Raw genomic sequence first — 7,880 nt, 5'->3', positions numbered from 1 at the left:
AGATCATGAAGGAAACATTCTAAATGAGATGAGATTAGTTTGAACTGTTTATTTGAAATTTGTAGTAGCTTTTTTTTAAAAATATTTTTAAAAATTTATTTCTAGGAGAGAGAGAGAGAGAGAGAGAGAGAGAGAGAGCGAGCGTGAGCAGGGGAGGGTCAGAGATAGAGGGAGACACAGACTCTGAAACAGGCTCCAGGCTCTGAGCTGGCAGTCAGCACAGAGCCCGATGCGGGGCCCGAACCCACGAACCGCGAGATCATGACCTAAGCGAAAGTCGGACGCTTAACCGACTAAGTCACCCAGGCACCCCTGTAGTAGCTTTATATTATCCGCTAGAAACATTTTGTCATTAATTAAAAGGACAAATAAAATGTATAGCAGTGGAAGAAGGGAAGTAGAGTGTTTAAGAAATTAAATTATCACTCATAAGAGGACTTTAAGATACAAATCAGATGAACATAGGGGAAAGGAAGCAAAAATAATATAAAAACAGGAAGGGGGACAAAGCATAAGAGGCTCTTAAATATGGAGAACAAACAGAGGGTTGCTGGAGGGGTTGTGATGGGGGGATGGGCTAAATGGGTAAGGGGCATTAAAGAATCTACTCCTGAAATCATTGTTGCACTATATGATAACTAACTTGGATGTAAATTAAAAAAGAAATAAATTAAAAAAAGAAATTGAACTATATTTTCAAGTTTTTAAGATGAATTTTATTTAATGTCCATAATAATGCTGTGTACTATTGATATGTCTCTATTAGTACAGATTCAGTGATGCTTCCTTTGTCTGTTTCATCATATATGTATGTACACAAACACACACATACATATATATGTATGCACATATATGCACACGTATTTATACATGCATTTGAAAAAAACACCATTATGTCTACTTATTTCCAAACAAGTCAGAGAAACTTATTCAAAATAAAAACAATGTAGCTGAAGTTAATATATACAGACGTTAAAAATTCAAAGCACAGCAGGGTATGAAATGAAAGAAAATTCTCTTTATATACTCCTCCCACCAGGAATCATTGTCAACAGTTTCTCATGTCGTCTTTTGTACATGAAAACATTTTAAAAATTCTCCATGTGTAATTTTATTTCATTTTTTACTCTTTAAAATTTAGTTTTGTTTTTACCTATTGAAAAAAATTTTATTTGTACAGTTGATATACAATGTTACATTAGTTTCAGGTTCATAACATAGTGATTCAACATTTGTATACATTATGCTATGCTCACCACAAGTATAGAGAGATGGAAGCTTTAAAAAGATTTACACAGGGGTACCTGGGTGGCTCAGTCGGTAAGTGTCCGACTTCGGCTCAGGCCATGATCCCAGTTTGTGGGTTTGAGCCCTGTGTCAGGCTCTGTGCTGACAGCTCAGAGCCTGCAGCCTGCTTCGGATTCTGGGTCTCCCATCTCCCTTTCTCTCTGATCTTCCCCTGCTCATGCTGTCTCTCTCAGAAATAAATAAAACATTAAAAAAATTAAAAAATAAAAAGATTTACACAAAAAAGTATACTACACTCACTACCGAGTCCTCTTTTTGTCTCATTTGATAATATATTAAATTTTTTAATGTTTTTGTTTTATTTTTGAGAAAGAGAGAGAGCATGAGCAGGAGAAGGGCAGAGAGAGAGATCCAGAAACTGAAGCAGGCTCCAGGCTCTGAGCTGTCAGCACAGAGTTTGATGTGGGGTTCAAACTCATGGATGGTGGGATCATGGCCTGAGCCGAAGTCGGATGCCTAACTGGCTGAGTCACCCAAGAGTCCATCATTTGATAATATATTTCAAGCATATTTCCATTCCATTTCAACAAGATCCACCTAATTTTGTCAGGGATGTGTAGTATTCCATTACACAGATATACTATAATTCATATAATTAAAATTAAATGACAGATATTTGCTATTGTAAGCTGTACCGCAGCTCATAGCCGCGCATATGTGTGTGTGTGTGTGTGTGTATGTGTGTGTGTGTGTGTGTGTGTGTGTGTGTATGCCTAGCAGCTGAATTGAAGGGTAAAAGAGCATGCACATTGAAAAACTTTAAAACAGATTTACCAAAATATTCCTACCCCAAATGTACAGATCTATCCTTTCTAACAGTGTATGAGAATGTCCATTTCCCTGCATGTCATAAAAAATGTGTGTATATTGAGTAAATAAACTTTTGCTTCTGGTAAAAATTCAGAGACAGGCATTTTGCTGTTTGTCTTTTAATCTTTAAAGCTTTCCTCATTAAGCATTTGTAGCTCCCAGTAGAAGTTTCTTCTTCCTCTGCAGTTGACTGGAGATCCTTGAACTGAGGACTGGCCTTTTTGCCTAATCTTACCCCCAAGAATAATCCTTTGAAACAAATGGTGATGATTGGTGGGGTGGTGGTGGCTAGGTTCTGGAAGGTTGAGTAAGTGGTTTTAGGTCAGGTAAAGTTCATGATCTTTCATTATTCCATAGCAAGTAGAGGCGAATCATATTATGTTCAAGTTGGCAAACTCTGGGTCTATAAGAAGCAGTGTGGGCAGTGTGGTTCCAGTATAAACAATGGAACATGAAGAAAGAGCCCAGAGTAGACTGATATGAGGTGGAGTCTTCTGTGCATTTTTACATGTACTATATCACTTGTCAGTGTCAAGTACATCTCAATTCACTAGGTTCTATCTCAGGACTGGGCCTGATTAGTTTTGGAAGGCATCTGTGGCAGGCAATAGATCAGATAAGTCTGCTTTACTGTGCCAGGTACCTTGTAAGCTTTCCATATATGTGTGACTAATTGAATTGAACTCACAGGAGTGGCATTAAATGGCTATGGTGTTTTGGGCCCAGTCAATCAAAGCTGATCGAGCACAGGGATCACTCTGAGGAAAGGGACTCACCAGTTAGCATCCAGAAAGTCTATCCTTTCATTGTCACATTGGTTACACTCCTCTATATGCACACGGTCTCTATAGATAATTTCTGGCTCTGATAGGTGCCTCTTTATTCGCAAATAAATTTCTTATTTTTGGGGTTCCTGGGTGGCTTAGTTGGATAAGTGTCTGGTTCAGGTCATGGTCTCATGATTTGTGGGTTTGAATCAGGCTCTGTGCTGACAGCTCTGAGTCTGGACCCTGCTTCAGATTCTGTGTCTGTGTCTGTCTGTTTGTCTCTCTCTGCCTCTCCCCTGCTCACACTCTGTCTCTCTCAAAAATAAATAAACACTTAAAAAATTAAAACATTTTTTTCATATTTTCCAGGATATACTTGCTTAGCAAATAGTGAAAAGTGGAAAAAAAATCTCATCTGTATTATACCATAGCCTTTGTATTGATTGGCTCTAGTTAATTCTCTTTTGTGTCATGTATTTATTTATCACATATTTTACAATTGTTATTTTAATTTAAGATCTACTAAAATTTAGAATTGTTATTTTAATTTAAGATACACTAAAAGATACAAAAATAATACAGCCAACACCCAGGTACTTACTATCCCACTTAAGAAGTAAAATATTTACCCATTCTGTTGAAGCTCCCTTTGCCCCTTTTCCCTGTCATGTTTCTTTCCCTGTCCCTGAGAGATAATTGTTATGCTGCATTTCTTTATATTCTTATATTTCTATGCACCTGTCACTAAGTAATGTAAAATATTAATTTACATGTTTTTAAGATCCATATAATTATTTTTTATGCAATTAGTATTTTTTAAGTTTACTTATTTTGAGAGAGTGCACCTGTGAGCAGGGGAGGGGCAGAGAGAGCAGGAGAGAGAGAATCCCAAGTAGGTTCTGTGCTGCCAGCATAGAGTCCAATGTTGGGCTTGAGCTCATGAACTGTGAGATCATGACCTGAGCCGAAATCAAACCAGATGCTCAACTCACTGAGCCATCTAGGTGTTCCTGCATTTGTATTTGATGCTTAAGATGTTTGTGAGAGGCATGTTCATGTAGCTGTAGTTCCTTCATTTTAATTGCTGTATAGTCTTCCTCCACATGATTTGCTTACCCTTTATTTATTCACTGGTTCTCTTATTAGTAATTAGTAAGTTGTTTTCATGTTTCACTATTACAAAAAGTAAAATTTTCAGTGGTTGTCTCCTTATGTACTTGTAGAAAGTTTCTTTTGGGTACATACCCAGGAGAGGAAATTTTTCAATTTTACTAGATATTACCAATTTACAGTACTGGTTCTCATTATCCCACAGCTTTGTCAACACTTATTATTGTCAAACTTAAAATCTGATGACTTAATTGTGTGAAATACTATCTCATTATAATTTTTATTTGCATTTCCCTTAATGAAATTGAGCTCCTTATTTTATGCATACATTTTAATATAATTAAGGTCATCCTATATACATATATTTTCCCATTTACTATTAAGATATAAGGATTCCTCCTTATTACATACCTTACACAAATAATTATTTTAATGTTTATTTATTTTTGAGAGACACACAGAGAGAGAATGTGAACTGGGGAGGGGCAGAGAGACAAGGGGACAGAGGGTCTGAAGCTGTGCTGACAGCAGAGAGCCTGATGTGGGGTTCAAACTCATGAACAGTGAGATTATGACATGAACCAAAGTTGGATGCTTAACTGACTGAGCCACCCAGGTTTTATGAAAAACCACCCTTTTCGTAAATAATTCTTAATGGTCATATAATATTCCAACATGCGAGTAGAATAAAACGCTCTGGTATTATTAGAAATTCAGGTTGTATCCACATTTTCACTGTTAAAGATGATGCTCTGAATGAATCTGACTAGAAAGCTTTTTAGGTATTTTGGATGATTTCCTTAGGTTGGCTTTCTAGAAAGAGAATTATTGGGCCAAATGGGATGTATGATTCTAGAACTTTTTCTACTACCTTGCCAATTGTTCTTCAAAAGACTTATAGTAACATTCTTGCCAACTAGCAGCGTACAATTGGAACCAGGAGCTTGAAGGACATTGTTGATGCCTTTTCGTGATTCAGGAGAGAATGGTTCCAAATACTTCATACAAGTAATTCGGAGTGACCTGGACTATAGGACACAGAAAGAGATGGGCACTATAGAAAAGATTGAGAGGTTAAATATTACAAGGTTTCTTGTCTAAAGGATAGGACTGCTTCTCATACTTTTCCAGAGAGGACTGACTACAGGAAGGAGGGGCAAGGCATCTAGATGTATATGCATTGCACAGTTGCTCAGAAAGGGGCTCAGAAAGCCACCTTCTCCTGAGTGTCTTTCTTCTAGTCTCTGACTTCTTTTCTGTCTCCATTTCTTTTTTAATTTTCAAGTAAATGATAATATATGCAGATAAAAACATATGGGAGTCAGAAATCACTTTTCAAGAAACTGAGTCTTTTTTCTTAGAAGATATTATCTGTCATTTTGTTTATAATACTCAACTGCAGTCAACAAATAGTAGGCATCTGCCATATCCTAGACTAGATAAAATGGTAAACAAAATACATTATAAGAGTTTATTGTTAGCATGAATCCTATGATAGTATACTTAGTATATACCTTTTATAATAACCATACTGGTTGTAGAGAGTAATGGCAGTCATGTCTTTCATTAGCAATACTAACAAAGAATACTATACTGATAGCAGTATCTATGAATTTATTCTGTTGACAAGTGTTTTTCTGGGTGCTGCTGGAAATGAAGTGTATAGGTAGATATTTTTCCTAGAGTTTCCAGATCTTTCATAGCTCAGCAGGGGTGCCAGATTGGTTGCTTATTAAAACTGGCATGGTGCCCTGTGGGGCTAATGTGTTAATAATAAGTAGTGTTTCTCTTGAGCATTGGCCCTGCCCCTCATTAATGTCCCCCAGGATCTGCCACTGCCATCTTGGGTCTCCATTCTGCCCCTGATATTCCACTGAAAGCCTCCAGGAGTGGTGTTTCAGTGCTGCTCATACATCATAGGTGACTCTTTAAAAAGGAACTTAAAGATGGCAGGATAATTTAATGGCCACATGTAATATTTGTAGTTCTAGAGGCTAAGATAATGATGAAAGCAATGAAACCCTAGGGTCTGGAGCAGGGTCTTTCTACCAAAGAGGGAGAAGAAGCCACCCGGCAGCCCATGCACATCGTGAAAGAATTTCTTTTCTTTTCTTTTTATTGTTTTGATCTTCCTTCGAATGTTCAAGTATTTGCTAACAAGTCATGAGGGAAGGAAGGATATAAAAGTAGCTAAGAGGGAACTATGGTATTTTGAATTGGTATGGTGGAGTGAGTGCTTTCATTGTATGAAACTAGAAGAAGGATGGTGGAAACTAGAAGAGGGATGACCTGCTCAACAGTCCTGTGCAAATCTGACCACACAGCCTAGACTGGGAGTCTCTTAATTACAAATATCATGTTCCAGTTCTTCATGGAGAGGGTTTTCTGAGGCTATATTGTACTTTGAACTCTAACGGCAATTTTTATGCCCTCTATGCACACATTTCCAGCATGGATTTACTGTTACACAATGGTAAGATTTAATGATATATTTATTGCAGTCTTTCAGCTTTTGGCATTTGGCAACACTTTTCAATAATAATATTGGGTAAAAAAGTGATTGCTGAGAGCTCACATTGTTAGTGAACTGATTTTCTAAGCTCATAGAATTTAAACACTCTTGGAAAAAATTCCTCAATATAAAAAACTGTATTTGATCTATTAATTTTATAAGCATATTCATTATTATTACTATTATTAAAACTAATGAATTCAACTTGGCATTGGATTGCCATATAATTAGAGGAATAAAATTCACTCTCTGAATGCTGAACTCATTGGGAATGGATAATTTGACTACTCTAGCCAGTTCTATTATTAATTTCAGGGTTGCTCAGTTCAGCTTCAATTAAAATCAAACATTTATTTTATTACTTTCAATTTAATTGAATTGAATTGTTACCTTTGAATAAGTAATGTGGGTAATATATGCACAATGTAATGTATGCAATGGTAATAAAATTCAAACAGTTTAAAATGGTATACAGAGAGGGTAAGGCTCTGTCCCACTACTGACCCTGTGTATCTGCTCCCTCCTCAATGGCAATCACTTTATCAGTTATGTGAGTGTGTGTATGTATCCATTGAGAGATGTATCAGAGACCAATATATCTGTTTTTCTATATATCTTTATCAATATCTGATTTTATTTTACATATATTGCAGTATGGCACAAATATTTTTCTCCTTTTGCTTTTTAATTAATATTATATCTTGTTCATAGTTTCATATTTTTTTGGCCCATTGAGGCATTTTATTTGCATGTAGTACATCCCTAGAAAAAGATTCCTAGGATTTTCTTTCCCAAGTGTTTTCAGCTTGCTTCTTCATGGTCCATGATGCCAGCAGAGGTTAATACAATGAAACCAAATTGGTGATATGGGAGCAGATTATTTTGCTATTTTTCTACATCTTTGAATTGTACATCATATCTGGGGCTGATCATTCCATACTTGTTTAACCTGCCCATGAGGATCCCCAAAATTTTCCCAGTTCTATGATCATCAACAACTTCAAATTTGCCAGTGTAACCATGGTTCATCATTACAATTAGAAACTGGATGACTTTGGAACATGGCCTAATAAGAACCTGGCATTTGCCTCTCTTTCCAGCATGGTTAATGCTCTTGAAAGTATCTTCCAGGACATTCATGTGCACCATTATGGTGGCATGGATAGATGGTGCAAAGATTTTTTATATCTTTTTTGAACAAGTGCATAGCATTTTACTGTAGCCCAAAAATGTATGGAATAACTACCATGTTCTAAGTATTGTCTGGGAAGCAAAGATGAATATGACATGTTTCTGTCTCCCAGGGCTCATGTTCTGGTGGAAAAGAAGATGTATCTCTGGGTAATTATAAAAAGGATAGGCTCTAGGTATGC

General features: G+C 36.5%; 1 pseudogene; it reads right to left on the bottom strand.

Annotated features, from left to right (window-relative positions):
- Nucleotides 1–7,269: 7,269 nt before the first annotated feature.
- On the bottom strand, nucleotides 7,270–7,668 carry LOC120235048 (annotated as a pseudogene).
- Nucleotides 7,669–7,880: the final 212 nt, after the last annotated feature.

Source organism: Hyaena hyaena, unplaced genomic scaffold (genome assembly GCF_003009895.1).
Source record: "Hyaena hyaena isolate Hyena2069 unplaced genomic scaffold, ASM300989v1 scaffold_120, whole genome shotgun sequence".
NCBI lineage: Eukaryota > Metazoa > Chordata > Mammalia > Carnivora > Hyaenidae > Hyaena > Hyaena hyaena.
The sequence above is the reverse complement of the archived record's forward strand: the minus strand, read 5'-3'. Positions and strand labels throughout refer to the sequence as shown.